The 23,498-nt window shown below is 43.0% G+C and overlaps 1 protein-coding gene across 1 annotated transcript in view; it reads left to right on the forward strand.

Annotated features, from left to right (window-relative positions):
• Positions 1-23,498, forward strand: part of LOC140205052 (tetraspanin-18-like) — a 279,792-nt gene that overhangs the window by 62,575 nt on the left and 193,719 nt on the right. The gene's annotated exons all lie outside the window — the stretch shown is intronic.

Genomic DNA, 23,498 nt, shown 5'->3' on the forward strand with positions numbered 1-23,498 from the left:
CAGGTTCCTGGACCAGGTCGGATTAATAATGTTGGGATAAAATCAAAAATTTGCCAGTATGAAATTAATTATTACTGTACTTGTAATAATGAGCAAATAATATCAAAGGAATTGAAACAACCATTTTAGCCCTAAAAGTCTTTTTCTATTACAGATAGTTCAGCTGTGGAGTATCTATTGATATGCACCTTCATTTTGAACAGAGCAGCTCCTTTTATAGAATTTTGAGTGGCTTACTGGTAACATCCGAATCTCAGAATTAAATTATAGGTTTAAAGGGCTCTGGTTGTTTGCACCAAAAAGAACTGCATTTCTAGTAAATAAAACATTGCAATTGACAGTTAAAACGGAGTAGAAATTTGCTGGGAGCATTTGGCAAATGAGCAGAATGTTAAAAAGGAGCATAAGTCGGTGCTTGGGATAGAAATTGCATCAAAGGTCTGCATTCGGTACACTGGGTTGAAGCTTGCCGTCGGAGCGCTCATAGTGTCTGATTTTAGCTTGACTGGCTTGTACCTTCTCTGGTAAGTTAACTGACTATGTGATGTGATAGCAATGTGAGCAGGGTTGCAGAACAGCTGGGACGTGAATACTGGAGAGCAGGGTATCTCTGTAATCAATCAGAGTTGAGGAAATAGTGATGCAATTGAGTAAGTTAGTGGACTAATAATTAGAGATTTGGAGCAATAACTTTTTTCAAGTCCAGACACAGCAGCTGTCGGATTTAAATTCAGTTAATTTAATAATCCGGATCTAAGTTTTTAATAAAATCATCTGGTTCCTGCTTATAGAGGAAATGATCTGTTCTGCAGGGAGGAAATACGTTGGGCTGAGGTTCTAGGGTAGCTCCAGGTGCTCCCTCATTGTCACCAGAAGACTATGCAAACTGATGAGTGCACATTGGACAGTTGCAATGAAGTTCACTCATAAACCTTCAGAGCCTTTGTTTCTGGCAGTGATTTCTGGTACTTTTGCTCTATAAAAACAATCTGACCTGCTGAGATTTTACTGTTTTTCTTGCATTTGTTTCAGCTTTCCAGGACCTCAAAGGCGTTCTTTATTTACCTCATTCTTTGACATTACGTTGTACATAATGTAATCAGCATAATATAGGAGACAATTCTAGACTGAAATGCTCTGTTTAGTCAACAGACCATGAGACCATTAGACTAGAGTAAATACTGATCATATTCCTTGGTGTGAGCAGTTAAAAGAACTTGCTATCCCTGTCTGGTTGGCCCAGAGATGTGTGGTATGAAATCAGCATGATCAAAATGGAATTTCCTGTTCAATCAGTTGAGTGAAGCATCAGTGTTTTGACTTTGGGAGGGGCCACACCCCTCAAGCTGCAGCCCTTTAAGAAGGGGTAACTACGAAGGGCACCTGCTAATGTCTGAAGTATGTAGTGTAGTGGTCAACAGTATGTAGCATAGTGGTTAGCAGGATGCAATTCTCTTCACTGCCTAGAAGGAGTTTGTATGTTCTCCTCGTGGCGATGTGGGTTTCCCCCAGGTGCTCTAGTTTCCTCCCACAGTCCAAAGATGCACTGTTAATTGGTCCTTGTAAATTGTCCTATGATTAGGCTGGGATTAATTCGGGGGATTGATGGGGGACAGACAGGCTTGTGTCACACTGTATCTCAATAAATAAATAAATAAATACATAGTTTACTGAAGTTCCAAACTTCCTATGGAAATTCCTCCCAGCTGAAAGCTGTGACTACCAGCCAACTCCCTCTCTACGTGACTACAAGGGTGAGGATTGGAAGGGCTTGTGTGAAGCCAAAACAAAAAGGAGAAAAAACTTTCATAGCAGGCTAAGAAAGTCAAAGCTGCCAAGTTCCTTAAGTGCTCAGAATGACTCTTTCAAATGTTAAAAATGTTAAAATATTTTGCAATTTATTTATTTTGTAATTTATAGTAATTATGTTTTTGCACTGTGCTGCAAAACTAAAACAATGATAATAACCTGATTCTGATTAATGTTGTCAAAGCTACATTATAACGTGATTTAAATTGTTTCAAAATATTTTAAAACACCCTTAAAAGCTTTAAGATATCCAAAGTAAAAATCCATTAGAGATACTTCTGTTAAAATTTAGAAAGTGCATTATTGCTCAAAAAACCTTGCTAAAAGTCGGAACATTATTGGATATTTACCTGAGGTTCTGGCTGCCATTCTCATCCAGTAAATTCATGGGGAAAATGTGAGTTGCTCTTGCCTAGAAAGGGAAGCTTCAGAGTTTGCAATGTGATCAATTTTGCTGAGGTTCCCTTTTCCATTCTGTAGTCCATGTTGAGCCTAACACTGGAGGAAGGACTGGGCCCCTCTACTGCCATAATGAGCCCAAACACAGGGTGGAGGAGCAACAACTTATTTTTCATTTGGGTAGCCTCCAACCTGGCAGTATGAACATTGATTTCTCTGTCTTCCAGAACCATTTCCCTCTGTTTCTCGGCTCTGATCCATTTTTGATTTTTCCTCCATTCTTGTGGCCTTCTCAATCCTTCTCTTTCTTCCATGATCCACCACTCTCTTCTATCAGATGCCTCCTCCAGACCTTTAGTTCTGCTACCTGTCACTTCCCAGCTTCTGATATTCCCGCCCCTCTCCCACTCCTCATCTTCCCCCTCACCTAGTCTCACCTATCAGTTGCCAGATTGTATTCCTCCCCCTCCTCCTACCTTCTTATTCTGGCTTCTGCCCCCTTCCTTCCCAGACCTGATGAAGGATCATGGCCCGAGATGTCAACTCTGTCGATGCCCCCTCACTTGCTGAGTTCCTTCGGCATTCTGTGTGTGTGGCTCAAGATTTCTAGCATCTGCAGAACCTCTTGTGTGCCAAGTGCAAGTTGTTGACAATAATGTCTAGATTTTGGAATCAGCTGTGTTTGCATGGACATGCGGGAGGTGCTGACCACAGCATGTGGTGTTTTCTTATTCAGTTGCAGCATCTGATGTCATTGATAAGACAGCACGTTGTTCATCTGTAATTGCTCTGGCAGATAATGGAATTGATTTGAAGTGTCAACAGGTGAGCCACTCTCCACAGTCTCTTGTTCTTGTAGCTACCGTATTCACTGTTTGTCACAGGCCCTGCTGAACTTGTGGTCAGTGGTGACATCCTCGTTTACCCCCTCACCCCAGGATATTCATGGGGGACTGGGCAGTGGTAATGTCATAGGTCATTTGTTGGAATCTAAGTTGTTTTATTAATGTAATCCCACACTATTTAGGCCAGTGCAAAAGAGGAGGCTATGATTAGAAGTTGACATCGGTGTCACTGAAGGTTAAGGCCAATGTTCAATCAAGTATCGGGAAGTTCCACACGATATATTGATACCACTTAGTTCTCATTCACTGGTGCAGACTGACACTGTCTGACCTGAACTATGGTTAATATCTAATAAAACAGGTGTAGCCAAAATATTTGTGTCTCATTTTTGACTTCTGAAGAACCTTCTAGACAACATCATCTCCAGATCTAGCAATATATTCAGGTGAGTAATTTGACTTTGTGAATCCACCATCACTGAACCTTGGCCAGATTTGTTTTCAAGTACAGCCCAATCCCTTATTGTTCTGACTTTGCACTGAAGTGCCCTCTCACTTTATTAAGTGACACTCAGCCGAATCCTGGAAATGGCCATGTTGACGTAAAAGGGATTATTGAACTGGACTGCTGCAGTAAGGATCTCTCCAAGTTCCACTAGCACTAGCCATTGCCAAATTACCGAAGCATCTTTTGGAAGCTGGGGCCACGGAGCTGAATTTGGGCTGGAGTTGGGAGAACGGGTACAAGCTCAGTTGGGAAATGACTGTGAAGAAGGAGGAGAAAGTGATAGGAGTATAAGCTGGCAGTTGATATGAGAAACCAGGTGAGGGGAAGGTAGTTGGCACCTTTGCTTTGTCCTTGCTAAGGAAGAATCTCCTTTTCAATTTGACCTTCCATTCCCATTCTGACATGTCTGTCCATGGTTGGGGAAGCAACAGGCCATATTCCATCTGAGTATCCTTCTACACAATGGCATGAACATCAATTTCTCTAACTTCCAGGAATTTCTTCCCTTCCACCCCCTTCTCTTTCCATTCCACATTATGATTCCTCTCTCATGTCTTCTCCTCTGCTCAGCTGCCCATCACCACCTTTTGGTTCCCCTCCTCCTTGCCTTTCTTCCATGGTTCATTGTCCTCTGCCATCTGATTACTTCTTCAATCCTTTGACTTTTCCACCTATCCCCTTCCAGCTTATTGCTGCTTCTCCCCTCTCCCACCCACTTACCCCTCACCTGGTCTCACCTGTCACCTGCCAGCTTGTGCTCCTCCCCCTTTCCCCACCTTCTTGTTCTGGCTTCCGCCCCCTTCCTGGTCCTCATGAAGAACCTCAGCCTGGAACGCCCCTCTATTTATGCTGCCTGATTTGTGTGTGTTTCTCAGGATTTCCAGCATTTGCAGAAACTCCTTGTGGTTAAAAGTTAGTGGAGGTGAGCATATCATCCAGTGTTAATGAATGACCCTATCTCTCAAGGAAATCTGTGGTTGAAGTTCAGTGATGTCAAAAAGGACTAAAGTATCGCATCTTTTGTAATCACTGCATGAACTTGGCCTCAAGCAGTTCTTAATTGGCCTGACAACTCCATAAAAAGATGCCTTTGGAGTTCTTCAAACCTTGGCAATTCTCCCTCTTTTCAATTACAGGTGAAAAGAGTGCGAAGCTTAAGGTACCTGTTATATTTCATTTTAGTTTCCATCATTTCCATACGGGAGACATTCGTTTAAATCACAGCTCCATTAAATTAGCCTTGATCCTGACCTCTGGCACTGTCTACAGGGAACTTACACATTTTTTCTGTAAAAAGCATCCATCAGACAGTTTCTTGCCGTGTACCGAAGTGTGCTGGTTGGTTGGTTGATCAACCCCTGTTACATTACCCTCAGTGCAGCTCAGTAGCAGGAAAGCATCAAATGGGCAGATGTGAGAGAGGGTAAGTCACAGGAATATGGGGAGAAAGGAGAGGGTGGTGTGGGACTGATGGAATTATTCTCCTGGGAGTTGTATCGAACTAATGAGTTGAATGGCCTCCTTCTATATCATTATTAGAATTTTTTTCAGAATTATTTTATTTTGCAATGAGATTCCAGCAACGGATTTAATTGCTTAAGTACCTTGGTGTGTCACCTGATCCATACTAAGCTGCAGAGAGAATCAAAGGCACAATATTGAAAAAAAAACAAGCTGAGATTACTTTGTATGTGGCACTTTCCTTGAGAGTTGCTGTTGCAACAGCCTAGCTTGTTAGGCTGCTTGCATGTGTCACCCACCATGGGAAAACTGTCAAAGCTTGCCAGCCGTAGGGTCACTGCCAATGTTTACAGCTGCATGAATCAACCATTGCTCTGAGCAGGAAATTTTTAAATGGCCTGAAAACTACACAGCACGGCACTTTCAGTGACACAAACAAAATGCTGGAGGAACTCAGCAGTCCAGGCAGCAACTATGGAAAAAAGTACAGTCGGCGTTTCGGGCCCAGACCCTTCGGCAGGACTGGAGAGAAAAAGGTGAGGAGTAGATATATCCTTTTTCCTTCAGCCCTGCCAAAAGGTCTCACCACAAAATGCCGACAGTACTTTTTTCCATAGATGCCGCCAGCCTGCTGAGTTCCTTCAGCATATTGTGTGTGTTGCTTGGCTTTCCAGCATCTGCAGAATTTCTCTTGTTTTTGGCTCTTTAGTTGATTTTTTTTGGAATACGCATACCATAAATATTTAGATTGAAAATTGAAAAATTGTATACTTTTGATTTTATCTGTTGATTGGAGGGTATAACTGAAGGGAAGTCAGTGGCAAGGAAGGTAAATGCAATGTTAGCATTCATTTCAAGAGGACTAGAATATAAAAGCAAGGATGTAATGTTAAGGCTTTATAAAGCAATGGCGAAGCCTCATTTGGAGTACTGTGAACAGTTTTAGGACTCTTATCAAAGAAAGGATGTGCTAAAACTGGAGAGGGTTCAAAGGATATTCATGAAAATGATTCCAGAATTGAAATGCTTGTCATATGAAGAGCATATGGTTCTGGGCCTGTACTCACTGGAATTCAGAGGAATGAGATGTGATCTCATTGAAACCTATCAAATGTTGAAGAGTCTCGATAGAGTTGATGTGGAGCAGATATTTCCTATGTTGGAGGAGTCTAGGACCAGAGGACAGGTATCCTTTTACAATGGAGATGAGGAGGAATTTCTTTAGCCAGAGAACGGTGAAGCCATGGAATTTATTGCCACAGGCGGCTGTGGAGGTCAAGTCAGTGGATATATTTAAGGCAGAGATTGATAGGTTCTTGATTACTCAGGGCATGAAGGTTACGGTGAGAAGGCAAGAGATTGGGGGTGAGTGTGAAAAAGGATCAGCCATGATGAAATGGCGGAGCAGACTCAATGGGCCAAATGGCCTGATTCTGCTCCTATATCTTGTAATGAAATACAACAATGGAAATCTTACAAGTCTCATAAACGTTTTCTCACCTGTCTTTATTCCAGCTGTGCAGCAGCAAAGGCTATGTGCTCAGGAGCATTTCATTAACTGTGCAGCCGTGCGCCCTAACTGTTTAGAGGCAACAGTGGTACCATTTGGTTGAAGGAGGAAGGGCAGTCTTGCCTCTGATTTAGAATGCTGCAAAGACTATAGCAACTATATTGAGATGCGAGTTCCACAAGAGCAACCCTGTTGCGAAGTGTTGTGGTAATGATCCACATACCGTGCTGTAGTTGAGTTGGATGGTGTTGATGAGACAGGGCTATGTGTGTGACTGAGCTGTGTTAGGAACCATACCACTTCAAGGAATTGACTAGTGAACTTACTAAAGTCCAAGTTGAGTTTATTGACCTATATGCAAGGACATGTATAGACAGGTAGAATGGAAAACTTACTAACAGCAGCATCACAGGCACATGGAATCATGCAAGCAGCTCTCACAAGACAAACAGAAACTGCACAGCTTTTCCAAGAAGGCCCCAACAAGAACAAAAAAAATCAAAGTCTATTTTAGTGCAAAGTGATGAAAGAGGTCATAGTGCCGGTAAACTGTAGTGACTAGGATTGTGCTGGTTAGTTCAACAACTGAATGGTTGAAAGGAAGCAGCAGTTCTTGAAGCTGGTGGTGTGGGACCTCTGGTTTCTGCACCTCCTGCTTGATGGTAGCTGCAAGGAGATAGCCTGGCCCAGATGGTGGGGATCTCTGATGTTGAATGTTGCATTGTGACGCACTGCCTCCTCATGAAACTATGACAGTGGGGTTGCAGAGGGGTTGTGGAATGTGCCTGTGATATACTACAGCAATAAACTTGGATTATATAGGATATATGTATGTTTATCCTTTCCAGCTTTATAATAACAGCATCATCCTTCTAAATCTTTTCTTCCCTCTCTATTCAATTATTTTTGTTTTAATAGAGTGACAAGAAATGTATAGCATTCCCAAGTACAGTTTAAACAATGTTCAAGGCAGGATTGTTAGGATTCCACTACAATTCTGTCCCTGATAATTGGTGTACTATCTTTATAGCCTTAGCAGAGGCCGTTCAAAAATGAAATAATGAAGTTTCATGGAAAACGTATTTCTATATTCGTGGGAGGTAAGGTCAAACAAGTTCAAAGAGCCCTGAATGCCAAGGGCAATCACAGAAACCAGCTTCTCCTCCACAGACTCTGACAGAATCAGAATCAGAATCAGGTTTATTATCACCGGCATGTGACCTGGAATTTGTTAACTTAACAGCAGCAGTTCAATGCGATACATAATCTATCAGAGAGAAAAAAAATAAATAAAATAAAACATAATAGTAAATAAACGAGTAAATCAATTATGTATATTGAATAGATTTTAAAAATGTGCAAAAACAGAAATACTGTATATTAAAAAATAGTGAAGTCGTGTCCAAAGATTCAATGTCATTTAGAAATCGGATGGCAGAGGGGAAGAAGCTGTTCCTGAATCGCTGAGTGTGTGCCTTCAGGCTTCTGTACCTCCTTCCTGATGGTAACAGTGAGAAAAGGGCATGCCCTGGGTGCTGGAGGTCTTTAATAATGGATGAGACACAGCTCCCTGAAGATGTCCTGGATGCTTTGTAGGCTAGTGCCCAAGATGGAGCTGACTAGATTTACAACCTTCTGCAGCTTCTTTCGGTCCTGTGCAGTAGCCCCTCCATACCAGACAGTGATGCAGCCTGTCAGAATGCTCTCCACAGTACAACTATAGAAGGTTTTGAGTGTATTTGTTGGCATGCCAAATCTCCAACTCCTAATAAAGTATAGGAACTGTCTTGCCTTCTTTATGACTACATCAATATGTTGGGACCAGTTTAGATCTTCAGAGATCTTGACACCCAGGAAATTGAAGCTGCTGACTCTCTCCACTTCTGATCCCTCTATGAGGATTGGTATGTGTTCCTTCGTCTAACCCTTCCTGAAGTTCACAATCAGTTCATTCGTCTTACTGACGTTGAGTGCCAGGTTGTTGCTACGGCACCACTCCACTAGTTGGTATATCTCACTTCAGTACATAGAAATATAGAAACGTAGAAAACCTACAGCACAATACAGGCCCTTCAGCCCACAAAGCTGTGCCGAACATGTCCTTACCTTAGAACTACCTAGGCTTACCCATAACCCTCTATTTTTCTAAGCTCCATGTACCTATCAAGGAGTCTCTTAAAAGAACCTATTGTTTCCGCCTCCACCATCGCTGCCAGCAGCCCATTCTACACACTTACCACTCTCTGCGTAAAAAACTTACCCCTGACATCTCCTCTGTACCTACTTCCAAGCACCTTAAAACTGTGCCCTCTCATGCTAGCCATTTCAGCCATGGGAAAAAGCCTCTGACTGTCCACATGATCAATGCCTCTCATTATCTTGTACACCCCTACCAGGTCACCTCTCACCCTCTGTCACTCCAAGGAGAAAAGGCCAGGTTCACTCAACCCATTCTCGTAAGATATGCTCCCCAATCCAGGCAACATCCTTGTAAATCTCCTCTGCACCCGTTTCCACGTCCTTCCTGTAGTGAGGCGACTAGAATTGAGCACAGTACTCTAAGTGAGGTCTGACTAGGGTCCTATATAGCTGAAACATTATCTCTTAGCTCTTAAACTCAATTCCACGGTTGGTGAAGGCCAATGCACCATATGCCGTCTTAACCACAGAGTCAACCTGCGTAACAGCTTTGAGTGTCCTATGGGCTCGGACCCCAAGATCCCTCTGGTCCTCCACACTGCCATTAATGCTGTATTCTGCCATCATATTTGACCTGCCAAAATGAACCCCCTACATTTATCTGGGTTGAACTCCATCTGCCACTTCTCAGCCCAGTTTTGCATCCTATCAATGTCCCACTGTAACCCTGCATGTCCTGTATGTCCTGGGTACTTTGTAGGCTAGTGCCCAAGATGGAGCTGACTAGATTTACAACCCTCTGCAGCTTCTTTCAGTCCTGTACAGTAGCCCCTCCATACCAGACAGTGATGCAGTGATGTCTACACTTCTCTTTCTTTTAAATCTTTTTATTGAATTAATACACAAAAGGTAAACCATATAGGCACTAATACACTGTTGCAATATAACTTTACAAGAGGTATTAATACACAAAAAAAGGTTAGTACAAACAGTGCAGTTTAGATATAAAATAACAAGGTAATATAATAGTATACTAATTATCATACATATCAATAAGGAAAAGAAAAAAAACCCAAAAAAAACCCACTGTGCAACTAATTTAAAAAGCAAAGCAAAGCAAAGCAATGGGCTAACTAGGTATCAAGTAGAGTTAAACAACTTAAAACAATCACGTCCTCAAACCCAACCTCCATTAAAAACAGTTAAAAAGCAAGAAGGGAATGTAAATATGGACAGAGAGAGAAAAAAAGTTACATTAAATGAAAATATTGAATAAAAGATCTCCAGGTCTGTTCAAATTTAGCTGAAGAATCATAGAGATTACTTCTAATTTTCTCCAAATTTAAACATAGTATCGTATGGGAAAACCAAAAGAACGTAGTTGGAGCATTAGTCTCCTTCCACTGTTGTAAAATACATCTTCTCATTGCCTCAGGAAAGCAGCCAGTGTAATCAAAGACCTCGCCCCAGCCTGGATATTCTCCTTTCTCCTTTCTTCCCTCTCCCATTGGGCAAACGATAGAAAAGCCTGAAAGCTTCGACAGTCAGGCTCAGAGTTAGCTCCTACCCTGCTGTTATAAACGAGTGACAGGGCATGGAAAGCCATCCCATGGACTAAACTTGAATCACTGAAGGATACTCGACAGTTGTGGCAGGACTTGAATGCAACAGTAAATTAAGCAACATAGGTGACAGCAGGGCTTCACTTACAGAAGGTCCAATGCCTTCTATGCTTGCTTGACTGGAAAACATGGAGGAACCATCACGACCTCCCACAGTCCCGATGATCCTTTGTTTTCAGTCTCTGAGGACAATGTGTGATCAACCTTCAGGAGGGTGAACCCACGAAAAATATCCAGCCCAGAAAGGGTACCTGACCAAGTACTAAGAGTCTGTGTTGATCAACTGGCTGGAATGTTCACTGAAATTTTTAACCTCTCACTTTGGCAGTCTGAGGTACCCACCTGCTTCAAGGTTTCGATTACATCAGTGCCCATGAAGATTGTCTCAATGACTATCATCCAGTAGCACGTACATCTAGAATGATGAAGTGTTTTGACAGGGGGTGTTGAAATATATCAACTTCTGCCTGTGAGGCGACTTGGATCCACTCCAAATTGCCTACTGGAGCAACCAGTCCACAGCAGATGCCTTCTCATCGGCTCTTCACTCAAACCTGGAATACCTGGACAACACGATGCATACATCAAGATGTTCTTTGTTGGCTACAGCTTGGCATTTAATACTATTATCCCCTCAAAACTAATCAATAAGCTTCAAGAGATTGGCCTCAATACCTCCTTGTTCAATTGGATCATCGATTTCCTCACTTGTAGACCCCAGTCAGTGCAGATTGGCAACAGCATCTCCTCCATGATCTCCATCAGGACAGGGGCACCACAAGGCTGTGTGCTTAGCCCCCTGCTCAATTCACTTTACATATGACTGTGTGACTAAGCACAGCTCCAGTGCCACATTCAAGTATACCCCACTGTTGTCGGCCAAATCAAAGTGGTGAATCAGCAGATAGGAGGGAGACTGAAAATCTGGCTGAGTGGTGCCACAACAACAACCTCTCACTCAATGTCAACAAGACCAAGAAGCTAATTATCAACTTCAAGAGGAGGAAACTGGAGGACCATGAGCCAGTCCTCATCGAAGGATCAGAGGTGGAGAAGGTCAACAACTTTAAATTTCTTGGTGTTATTATTTTGGAGGACCTGCCCTGGGCCCAGCATGTAAGTGCAATGATGAAGAAAGCATTGCAGTGCCTCTACTTCCTTAGGAGTTTGCAAAGGTTCAGCATGATATCTAAAACTTTGAAAAACCATGACAGATGTTCAGTGGAGAGTATATTGACTGGTTATATCATGGTCTGGTATGGAAACATCAATTCCCTTGAACATAAAATCCTGCAAAAATGAGTAGATACGGCCCTGTCCATCACAGGTAAAGCCCTTCCCACCACTGAACACGTCTACACAAAGCATTCAAGGATTCCTTCTCTCATGTTCTCGGTATTTATTGCTTATTTATTTATTATTATTATGTTTGTTGTCTTTTTTCCAACTGGTTGAATGCCCAAGTTGGTGCGGTCTTTCCTTGATTTTATTATAGTTATTATTCTCTTCTGGATTTATTGCGTATGCCTGCAAGAAAATGAATCTCAGGGTTGTATACATTGGCATATATGTACTTTGATAATTTACTTGGAACTTTCAACTTTGGTTCTTAGTACCAAAAGCTGGACTCTTGATCTCATGATCTACCTTGTTATGATCTTGCACCTTGCACTGCACTTTCTCTTGGCTGTTAACATTTTTCTGCATTGGCTCTTGTTTTGCCTTGTTCTACCTCAATGCACTAGGCAATGCTCTGATCTGTGTGAACATCATGCAAGAAAAGCTTTACATAGTGCCTCAGTATCTGTGACAATAATAAAGCAGTTCCATTCCAGTATTGAGGGTTGGATGATGGTATAAAAAAGGTCACTGTGCATGTTTAGAGAAATGAATGCAGGTGAGTCCCAAGAGGAGCTTGGAAATTGCAAAAAAAGTGGAACTAAAAGGGTGAAATGAAATATTACTAGTAGGCAATATTAAGGAAAATTCCAAAGCATGTTACGTACAGTACCTTAATGCAATAGGGCCTGTGATTTGTGAGTGGAACTGGAGGAGAAGAGGTGTATTAAATTAATACTCCTCACCTGTAGACGCTATGGTAGAGGCACATATGGAGAATCACTATGGAAAATTCAGGGACGTTGATAGTATAGTTTGTGAACCAATTCTGGAACCTGAAACAGAAATTAAAGTGATGGAGGAACTCAGACAGTATCAGTGGAGAGAGAAACCAGGCTGATGATCTTTCATCAGAACCATTGAAGGACTATGTATTGGATATACGGTGGATACTGGTTAACTGGGGCACGTCGGGACCAGTACATTTTAGCTCAATGAAGTAGCTGTACCAATTAACCAAAGTGTCATGGAAACAATTAAAAATGATATTAAACAAGATAAGATGCTGTTTAACTGAATAGCAAATTATGTATTCAAATAAAATACAGAAGAAATTGTACCAATACTGCTACAGGTCCATGAAACTGTGTACTAGTTCCTAATAGTTATTAACAGAGGAATTTCTCCAGTATACATTGCCATGTTCTTAAGACTGATTGTAAATGAATAAAATCAGCTATTGCAGTAGTGAAATCATTTCATTTTCACTCCTGACCACTTCTGGCATTTCCAAGCTTGAATGCTTGAAACTGAAGTGAGCAGGACAGTCACGGCTTATTTCTCGCCAACGATCAGTGACAAAATCACTGCCTTTTGAACTCAAACGCATGCAAGTAATGCTATTTAAAAACCGTTTGCTTTAGGTACAGTGTATTGTCTAACACCCACACGTGTTTGCGACTGACGTTAGTTAGAAGCTGTTCATCCACAATGTCCTGTCCCAATTAAGTGGCATATTGATCCAAATAAAAGAAGAGAACCCTGGCTCTTTTTGTTCTTTAGAGTTGTCCCAAATAAGTGGCTGACCTGATTAAGTGATGGCCCAGTTAACCTCAATCCATTGTATATAAAAATTAATAAGCCCCAGAGGCTAATGAGACCTATCCTACATTGCTGTGCTAGGCAAGAGAAGAAATCACTAAGGATCCAACAATAATTTTCAGATTTACTCCAGTTATAGAAGTCATCTCTGATGACTGGAGAACAATAAATGTGGTACTTGTATTCAAGAAGGGCGGCAGGGTCATACAAGGTAATTACAATCTGGTGTGTCTAATGTCAGTGGCAAGGTAATTACTGGAAAAGCTTTCAGAGATAGGATTAATCTACATTTGGAGAGGCAATGATTGATCAAGAGTCATCAGCATGGCTTTGATCCTGTCTGACACTGAATTACTCTGACTGCTTTAACTCCATCTGTAAGTTTGCAGATGACACTGTGGGCTGTGTAACAATGAATCAGAGTACAGGTAGGAGATAGAGAGCTAAGTGACTTGATGTCATGACAACAACCTTTCACTTCATGTCAACAAAACTAAGGAACTGGTCATTGACTTCAGGGAAGGGAGCAGTGTAGATGCTCCTGTCCACGTTAATGGCATTGATGTTGAGGTTCAGGTTCCTGGGAATGGGCATCACTAATAGCCTGCCCTGGTTAAGGCCAAGAAAGTTCACCAATGCCTCTGCTTTCTCAGGAGGCTAAAGCAACTGTTATGTTTTTTAAATCCCGTTATGGCATTTTTTGGGGTTAACACCTATAGCAAATAACTTCAGCCACCAATCTTTAAATCTGAATATAGATTGTAGATTAAATTTGAAATGCACCTCTGAACAAAAGGTCCGTAAAAGCTGTGAATCACAGACAATGCTGATTAAAATTCATTTAGATGGCTGTGATGTGTGTGTGAAGTGGAAAGTGTGAAGTTTGTCTGTAGTGGCTGCACTGTAAATATGGAATTGTCCTTTGATCTATAGCACATAAAATGTCATGCACTGTTGGGTCAGGCAGAGAAAGCCATGAATAGCGTGTTAGATAGATAGATACCTTATTGATCCCAAAGGAAATTACAGTGTCACAGTAGCATTACAAGTGCACAGATATACAAGCATTAGAAGAGAAGTAAGAAAGAATTAGAAAAAAGTTACTTCAAACAGTCTAACAGAAGGGGGTCATCACTTCCCTGACTATAGGCTGACTCATTATAGAGCCGAATGACCTCATTATAGAACCACATCTATGGAGCAGTTGTTTTAGCCTATTACCAAAAGTGCTCCTCTGTTCAGCCAAGGTGGCATACAGAGGGTGAGAAACACTGTCCAGAATTGCCAGGATTTTCCACAGGGTCCTTTGTTCTACCACAGCCTCCAGTGTGTCTTGTTTGACTCCTATAATGGAGCCAGCCTTTCTAATCAGTTTACTGATCCTGTTGCTATCACCAGCGTTGCTGCCATTGCCCCAGCAAGACACTGCATAGAAGATTGTACTGGTTACGACAGACTGGTACAACATATGAAGGAGGGGCCTGCATACTCCAAAGGGTCACAGACTCCTCAGGAAGTAGAGGTGACTCTGGCTCTTCTTGTACACAGCCTCTGTGTTGGTGCTCCACTCAAGTCTCTCATCCAGGTGCGCCCCCAGGTACTTGTAGGTCCTCACCACATCCACATCCTCACCAACAGTAGTAACAGGGAGCAATGCAGGTTTAGTCTTCCTAAAGTCCATCACCATCTCCTTTGTCTTACTGATGCTGAGCCGCAGATGATCCAGCTTGTACCATTAAGTTGTTATGGTAATGGTACTCTGTAATGAAGGCTGGTTGTTGAAGGTAGATGATTAGTTGTATAACATAGAATAGAAAAAGTATTGGGGAAAATTGATCGAAGGGATCCGAGTTACAGCACAGACATCAGTCCCTGTCGACCCTTCCCAAACTTTTATTGATGCACCAGGGAAAGCACCCAAACTGGAATCAGTTCAACATTCAACACCATCATTCCCTCCAGGCTTGACAAGAAGCTCAGGCACCTCAGCCTTCACCCTGCCTTGTGTAGCTGGATCCTGGACTTCCTGTCAGATCACTGGCAGGTGGTAAGAGTGGGCTCCCTCACCTCTGCTCCTCTGACCCTTAACACAGGTGCCCCTCAGGGCTGTGCCCTAAGCCCCCTCCTTTACTCTCTGTATACCCATGACTCTGTCTTCACCCACAGCTCCAATCTGCTAATTAAATTTGCCAACAACACTATACTGATTGGCCTAATCTCAAATAATAATGAGTTGGAGGAATGGAGACAGGCTAGCCCCTGTTAACATCAATGGATCTGGGGTTGAGAGGGTGATCAGCTTTAAGTTCCTCGGCATACACATCACCAAGGATCTCACATGATCTGTACATACCGGCTGTGTGGTGAAAAAGCCACAACAGCACCTCTTTCACCTCAGATGGCTGAAGAAGTTTGGCATGGGCCCCAAAATCCTAAGAACTTTCTATAGGGGCACAATTGAGAGCATCCTGACTGGCTGCATCTCTGCCTGGTATGGGAACTGTACTTCACTCAATCACAGGGCTATGCAGAGATTGGTGAGGACAGCCAGCGCATCTGTAAATGTGAACTTCCCACTGTTCAGGACATTTACAAAGAAAGATGCGTAAAAAGGGCCTGAAGGATCATTGCGGACCCGAGTCACCCCAACCACAAACTGTTCCAGCTGCTCCCATCTGGGAAATAGAACCACAACATAAAAACCAGGACCAACAGGCTCCGGGACGGCTTCTTCCACCAGGCCATCGGACTGATTAATTCATGATAACACAACTGTATTTCTATGTTATATTGGCTATCCTGTTGTACATCATATCTATTATAAATTACTATAATTGCACATTGCACATTTAGATGGAGAAGTAATGTAAAGATTTTTATTCATGTATATGAAGGATGTAAGTACAGGTTTCCCCCACCATCCGAAGGTAGAGCATTCCTATGCCAAATAACACATAAAACCTAAAATAACAGTAACATATAGTAAAAGCAGGAATGATATGATAAATACACAGCCTATATAAAGTAGAAATACTTTTTCACAATCATTACTGCAGTGTTCTCCATAGTGAAAATCTCACGCAAGCACTGTTGGCAGAAACATGGAGCAAGCGCTCTCCAGTAACCTTTAAGCTATGAAGCTGCCAAATCATACCAAATAACACGTAAAAATACACAGCTTATATAAAGTAGAAATAATGTATGTACAATGTAGTATCACTTACTGGAATCGGGAAGACAGCGCCGAGCACACTGATGATGGTGCGTTAGACTGAGTCGTCGCAGGCTGGGTGGTGCAGTGGCCCCCCACCCTCCAGGCCGCTGAGCGATACATTGCCGCGAAGAACACAGGGGTCCAGCGGTAGCCAGGAGGTACACAGAATATCTTTAAGAAAAAAGCCAAGACAAACATGCTAATTAATTAGGTGCCGCCCGTAATTGTAAGCCCAGATCAGTGCCGATTTCCGATTGCGTCGTCTCTGATCTGGGCCGACAAATACGTGTCGGCAGCACCTAATTAATTAGCATGTTTATTTCGGCTTTTTTCTTAAACATGTGCTGTGTGCCTCCCGACTACCTTTGCATTCTCCGCGAGTTGGTATCTGTCTGGGGGTTGGGGTGGTGGGACACCGGGGTGTCATCTCGTCGTCTGTTTCCATTAGAGCTGGCAGCTCATCTTCTTCTATCTCTGCCCGCCTCGATGTCGAAGATTGAGGTTCGTCGTCTGCTGTGGCTGATGTGGAAGGCTTGCTTGACTGCTGAGCCTCGCGCATTTTCCTATCACACAGTTCTTTAATAAGGACTCAAACCATCCTGCAAATATCCCCTAAACCGACGTACCCTTTCAAAATTAAAGTCGTACTTTATCATTACTCATTTGGTTTCGATTGTTATCCTTTTTTCTTCCAATTGCATCAGCTCTTCATCTATCAGTTCTTGGTGATGGGATGCCAAAACCTCTTCAACATCATGTCCGTCAGCTTCCACAAGCCAAACTCACGTTGTCCTTACTTCGTTCACCATGATCGAAACACTTAATTATGTCTAGTTTTACCATAAGTGTAACACCCTTATGAGCTCTTTCAGGCTTTTCCGATACCATAGAACTCATCTTGCAAACAGCTGCTCACAGGCTCGTGTTTAAGCAAAGCAGTTCCGAATCCAAGGGAGAGCAGCTGCTCGGGGCGCGCTGCCTTTTATCGCGCACTGATTTTTTCGTGTGCTGAACTTCTTTTTCGTAACAGTGAAAACACCTTCTGAAAGCGAAAACAGGGTACTAATGTAGGTCTTTCGTAACAGTGAGGTTTTGTAAAGCGAACGTTCGAAAAGCAGGGGACACCTGTAATAAAGTCAATTCAATTCATTTCAATTCATGGCTTGGTATGACATCTGGTGTGCAAAACAAACCTTTCACTGTACATATGACAATAGTAAACCAGTAACAGTACCAGTTTTTGAGGTGGTGTCTAGCTGTGTCAATTAAAGTGATTGTAGATTTTCTGTTATGTGGACCTCATTCAGTGCTTTGGAAAGGTTGGAACCCATGAAATCCGAGCAATTTATCAGACTCCATCATCAACTGGCTTGGTAATAAGAGGGAGAGATGTTCTTCCGAGGAGACCTATCTACAGTTGGAGGGCACGGGACTAAGGGGGTAGGAGTTCGGAGGGAATTTGAGGTGGAAGATTTTTTACCCAGAGGATGGTTCCAATCTGATGCTACATGTAGAGGTGATGGAGGCTGGTACTCCTAATACTTCAAAAAGCACTTTAAATAGTAAGTAGTCTATGAGTTGTTTATTGGAAAATGAGTTTAATGTAGATGGATACCTGGAGTTCAGAAAGGATGATGGTTAGAATGGTCTGTTTCACCTCCCCCCGGCTCCCCCTCACCACCATTTAGGGCTCCAAGCAGCCTCCTCTATACTGATGAGACCGGACGTAGATTAGGGGACCCATTCGTCAAGCACCTGCACTCCATCCACCACAACAGCCAGGATTTCCTGGAGGCGACCCGTTTTAATTTCATTTTCCATTCCCGTTCCGATATGTTGGCCCACGTTCCCCTATGCTGCTCTGGTGACACCACACCAGGTTGGTGGAACAACACCTCATTATCTGTCTGGGAAGCCTCCAAGCTGATGGCATTAAGATTGAGTTCTCTAACTTATGGTAATTTCTCAATCCTCTCCTTTCTTTATTTATCAATTCCCCATTCTGATGCCCCTCTAAGTCTTTCTCTTCTTCTCACCTGCATATCACCTCCCTCTGGTGCTCTTCCTCCTTCCCTTACGCCCATGGTCCAATCTCTGCTCCTATCAAATCCCTTCTTCTTCAACCCTTTACCTCTGTCACCTATCACTTACCAGCTTTTTCTGTCATCCCCCACCCCCTCATCTTTCCCCCTCACCTGGCTGCTTCACCTCTGACCTACCAACTTGTACTCTCTCCTCCCACCTTCTTGTTCTGGTTTCCTCCCCCTTCCTCTGCAGTCCCGACAAAACGTCTTGGTCTGAAATGTAGACTGTATATTTCTCTGCATTGATGCTGCTTGGCCCACTGAGTTCCTCCAGCTTTCTGCAGAACCTTTTGTGTTTAGCACCTGATTCAATACTGTGCAGCTACATAAATCAAAATGAATCAGCTGTCTGCTTTGTACTTCATGTGTTTCTTCGGGAGTTATCTGAATATAGCAGATATTAATTCAAGCAAGAACCAGAATTCAGTTCTTATTGTAAAATGCAAGCAGTAAATTGAAATTAAATGCACTGGCTGGCCCGCAGATATGGTTTGTAAGATGGTGACCATGAGATTTTTGCATGGGTATGAGTCAAACGTTAGAAGAACGGGGTTGTGTTAATTGGCCCACATTAAACCAGGCAATATGTCACTTGAGTTCAGGCTGGTAGACCAGACAGATGTTATCAATTAGCACATCAAAGATGGTCATAGGTATCGGCAATCAATAGTTTTTGTGTACTTAGAGACAGTCCTGACAACATTAATTTTGGTGTCTGGCTCTCTGTCATCAGAAGTTTCAGAATATTTTTCTTCCAATAAAGGTGTCTGAACCTTCGGAGATGTCTTATCAATTACAATGTGCTTTCACTGGAAATATGTCCCTCAAAGGAACCATTTGACAACACAAGGTATGGAAGTAAACAATGTCATTGTATCTATTGAAATTGTATTGATTCACCTACCTTTCATCTTAAAGTATAAATATGTGATGTACCTTTAGGTCTATGAGCCTCTACAAAGAGTGTCTTCAGGATGATGCCTGCTTGTGGTTGTAGCCCCCCTGGCCACCCTCCGGGTCGCTCGGCTCGCTGTCATGTAGGGAAACAGCCTCGGCCCCGCCAAACTGGGTAATTAGTTTGTGTGGATGCTGTGTGAGGTACCCCACCCCGCCCAAATAACAGACAATACACCAGATGCAATTAAATGATTTACAGTTTATAGATATTACTGGAACTATATAATTAAAAGAGAATGAAGTATAAAAGGAAAATAAAAGGCGCCACACTTATCAAAGTTCAATCTCGTGCACAAAAACTGTTGGAGCTCAAGGACCTTCTTCTTCACCCTGCGACCCCCTCAGACCACCTCGACCGGCCGCCTGGGACCAACAACGGTGGTCGACCAGATGCTCCACACGAGTCCGTCTCCATCTCATCGCCGAACGTCCCGCTCGGGGTCCGACCCCGTTAGCGGACTCACAGCACCTCGTCCATCCTCTGTCTCGCACTCCCGCCTTCTGCCCCAAAACCCTGCGCAAACAGTATCTTCAAATACACCAACACCATAACAAGTATCCCAATTGGTTAATAGCACTCTCTTATCAGACTCTAAAGCAAAACAAGCTGCTAGCGCAAACTTTCTCAGTGTTTAACACAACAAAGCCGCATTCCCCAGATTAACATAACAAAGACGCCATTTTAATTAGCCTCCGCAGTAACATAAAAATCGAAACCCCCTTACATGGTGCTGAATAAAGAGTTCTACATCTCCAGCTTCAGTGTCTCTCTGGTGACTTTGATCACAGTCCAACAGTGCTAATTATTTGCCTAGTCAGCAATGGATGACAGCAATGGTCTGGGTGTGGGTTGGTACTGCAACATAAACTCGTAAAGGTACTGTACAGTAGAGGTTAGAGAGTGTGAGACTGTCCTTCTCGCAATAATCTACACTCCAGTGGATATGGTAATGTACCCAGCTGGTGTGGGGTTCTACTGCAGTAATTTGTTGGGCACTATGCTGTGATGTTTTTTAAAAATTTTATATCGAGATACAGTGCCGACAAGCCCTTCCAGCCCAATAAGCTGTGCTGCCCAGCAAACCACCTGTTTAACACAAGCCTAGTCACAGGGTAAATTACAATTAGCCTACTAACCGATACATGTGTTGTGGGGGGAGCCCGAGCACCCAGAGGAAACCCATATGGTAGTGGGGAGAACACACAAACTCCTTACAGATGGCGCTGGAATTGAACTCCGAACTTCGAAGCCCCAAGCTGTAATAGTGTCATGCCAGCCGCTACACTACTACTGAGCTGTGAGCTTTGGTCGTGGTATTGTACACAGTGCTGAACTGGCTGAGTATTACAGTGGTGAGCCGGAGGTAGGAAGCTACCAAAGCAGACTGCTGTGCTTGGAATTGCATTGCCATAACAATCTATATGTGGGACTAAATTGATGCAGGGCATCTTTTGTTGAGCATAAAGTGAATTGAAAATGGGTTTGTCTTTTAAAAGAAGAATGATTTTTTGTATTTTTCTGCGGAATGTGTCAGTCCAATATTACAGAAGCCAAGTAGCTACCAAACTCTGGCCACCCGTGAGAACTGGCTCCTCCGGGAGTGTACAGAATGGCTGTTGTCAAAGGAGAAGAGAAAGGGCCCCAATGAGAGAAATAATCAGCATACATTGGATTAACTTATTCAACCTGGGATGTTATCAAAATGGTTCCCATGCATCAGAGACTTTTGTATATCAAGCAGCTTGTTTTTGCTGTTCAATTTTTTTCCATAATACACTCAAGATGTTTAACAATAATCGTTTGCAGACACGGTGAAAGGTTGTCTCCAGTAACCAACCAATGAGACTGTCAGTCCCCACTAATAATTGAATAAAGCACTAAATGTAATAATTGAATAAAGCAGTTGTATCTTCAATGAGTCTGCCAGATCTAAACTGTTCACTTATCCCTATTGATTAATATGTTTTGTCTCCACTCTGGTGCCTGACCTTGGCTCTGTTTTACAGATGTAAGCATTGATGTTTAAATGGACTTTAACTGAGGTTGTGGCATTCAGTTGCTTCAGCAGATGCATGCGGTGATATACTTTCTCGATCACTGTATTAGTGTGAAGGGATTGCGTGAGGTTGCTGATGATGTGGATGTAAATGAACTTGAAGCTGGTAACTATCATTACCGCAGCTCCATTGATGACAGAGATGTGTTCACCATCCCACCCTGCCCCTCCCCTCCCCCACTCACTCCCTTAGGTCAACAACCAGTCCTTTGGCCTTGCTGATGTTTTTGTCTTGACACCACGACACAAGGGTCAGGTAGCCATTGTGTGGGCCACACAGTAAAGATGCGCAGAGTGCAGAACAGGGGACTAACCACACAACCGCTGGGAGCACCTGCACTGTGGGTGAGGGTGGATGGAGGGACTGACTGAGGCCAGCTGTTCAGGATGTCTAGAAGCCAGTTACAGGTTGAAGCCCTGAGGCTCAGTGGCTGAATTTGGAGATGAGTTTATTTGGTATTATGGTGTTGAAGGCTGACTTGCGATCAATAAATACTAACCTAACATTTGTATTTTTATTGTTGAGTTAAGAGAGATGCTGCCCTCCGTAGACCTATTTTTCATGTGTATCTGGGAGATTCGCACAGATGTAGGCCATTACTCATCCTTTGAAGCACTTTACTCTAATCATTATTGCAGGTACTGGTCATTAGTAATTGAAACAAGACATTTTACTGTTCTTAGGGCGGTTTCTTTGTGGTCTTTGTTTTTGACTGCAGCTTTCCAAACTTGCCCCTCTCCCAACTGCCCTATCCATCCCCCCCCCCCTTCATCCCCTCTCCCTGTCACTCACCCCTCCCCTCCCCTCCCTTCTTCACACTTTCAGAGCCCGGTATAATGTTTCTCCAAAGAACCTGCTGTGAGATTCTTTCAAGAACATTGCCCTAATGCAGAATATGCCCACAGGCCAAATGCTGAGGAGATTCTAAATTTAAAGTTCAAAGTTCAAAGTAAATATATGTTACCATATATAACCCTGATTCATTTTCTTACAGGCATACCAAATAAATCCATAACAGAATAATAACGTTCAGAGAGTCAATGAAAGACCTCACCAACGTGGGCATTCAACCAGTGTGCAAATACAAAAAATAGAAATAATAATAACTAAATAAGTTATAAACATTGAGAACGTGAGACGAAGAGTCCTTGAAAGTGAGTCCATTGGTTGTGGGAACAGTTCAGTAATGGGGTCAATGAAGTTATCCCCTTTGGTTCAAAAGCCTGATGGTTGAGGGGTGAGAACTGTTCCCGACTGAACCTGGCGCTGTGAATCCTGGGGCTTCTGTACCTCCTTTCTGGTGGCAGCAGTGTGAAGAGAGCAGGTCTCCGCTGATGGGTGCTGCTTTTCTGTGACAGTGTTTTGTGTAGATGTGCTCAGTGGTGGGAGGGCTTTATCCACGATGGACTGGGCCGTATCCACTACTTTTGGTAGAAATTTCCATTCAAGGGCATTGGTGTTTCCATACCAGGCTGTGATGCAACCAGTCAATATACTCTCCACCACACGGCTATAGACATCTGTTAAAGTTTTAGATACCATGCCGAATCTTGGCAAATTCCTAAGCCGCCATGCTTTCTTCGTTAGTGCACTTACGTGGTAGGTCCAGGACAAGTTCTCTGAAACAATAGCACCAGGTGCTGACCCTCTCCACCTCTGATCCTCCGATGAGGACGGGTTCATGGACCTCTGGCTTCCTTCTCCTGAAGCCTATGATTAGCTCCTTGGTCTGTCTAACATTGAGTAACAGCTTGTGGTTATGTCTCCACTCAGCCAGATTTCCATCCCCCTCCAATACGCTGATTCATCACCACCTCCAATTCGACCTACGCTGGCGGTGTCATCAGCAAACTTGAAAATGGCTGGAGGAGCCGAGTGGCAAACATTTGCTCCTCATTTGTATCACCAGCTTTTAAAGTCTGTCTATCAACTCTTATTTAATTGCTAACCTG

The sequence above is a fragment of the Mobula birostris genome, chromosome 11 (assembly GCF_030028105.1).
Source record: "Mobula birostris isolate sMobBir1 chromosome 11, sMobBir1.hap1, whole genome shotgun sequence".
NCBI classification, from domain to species: Eukaryota; Metazoa; Chordata; class Chondrichthyes; order Myliobatiformes; family Myliobatidae; genus Mobula; species Mobula birostris.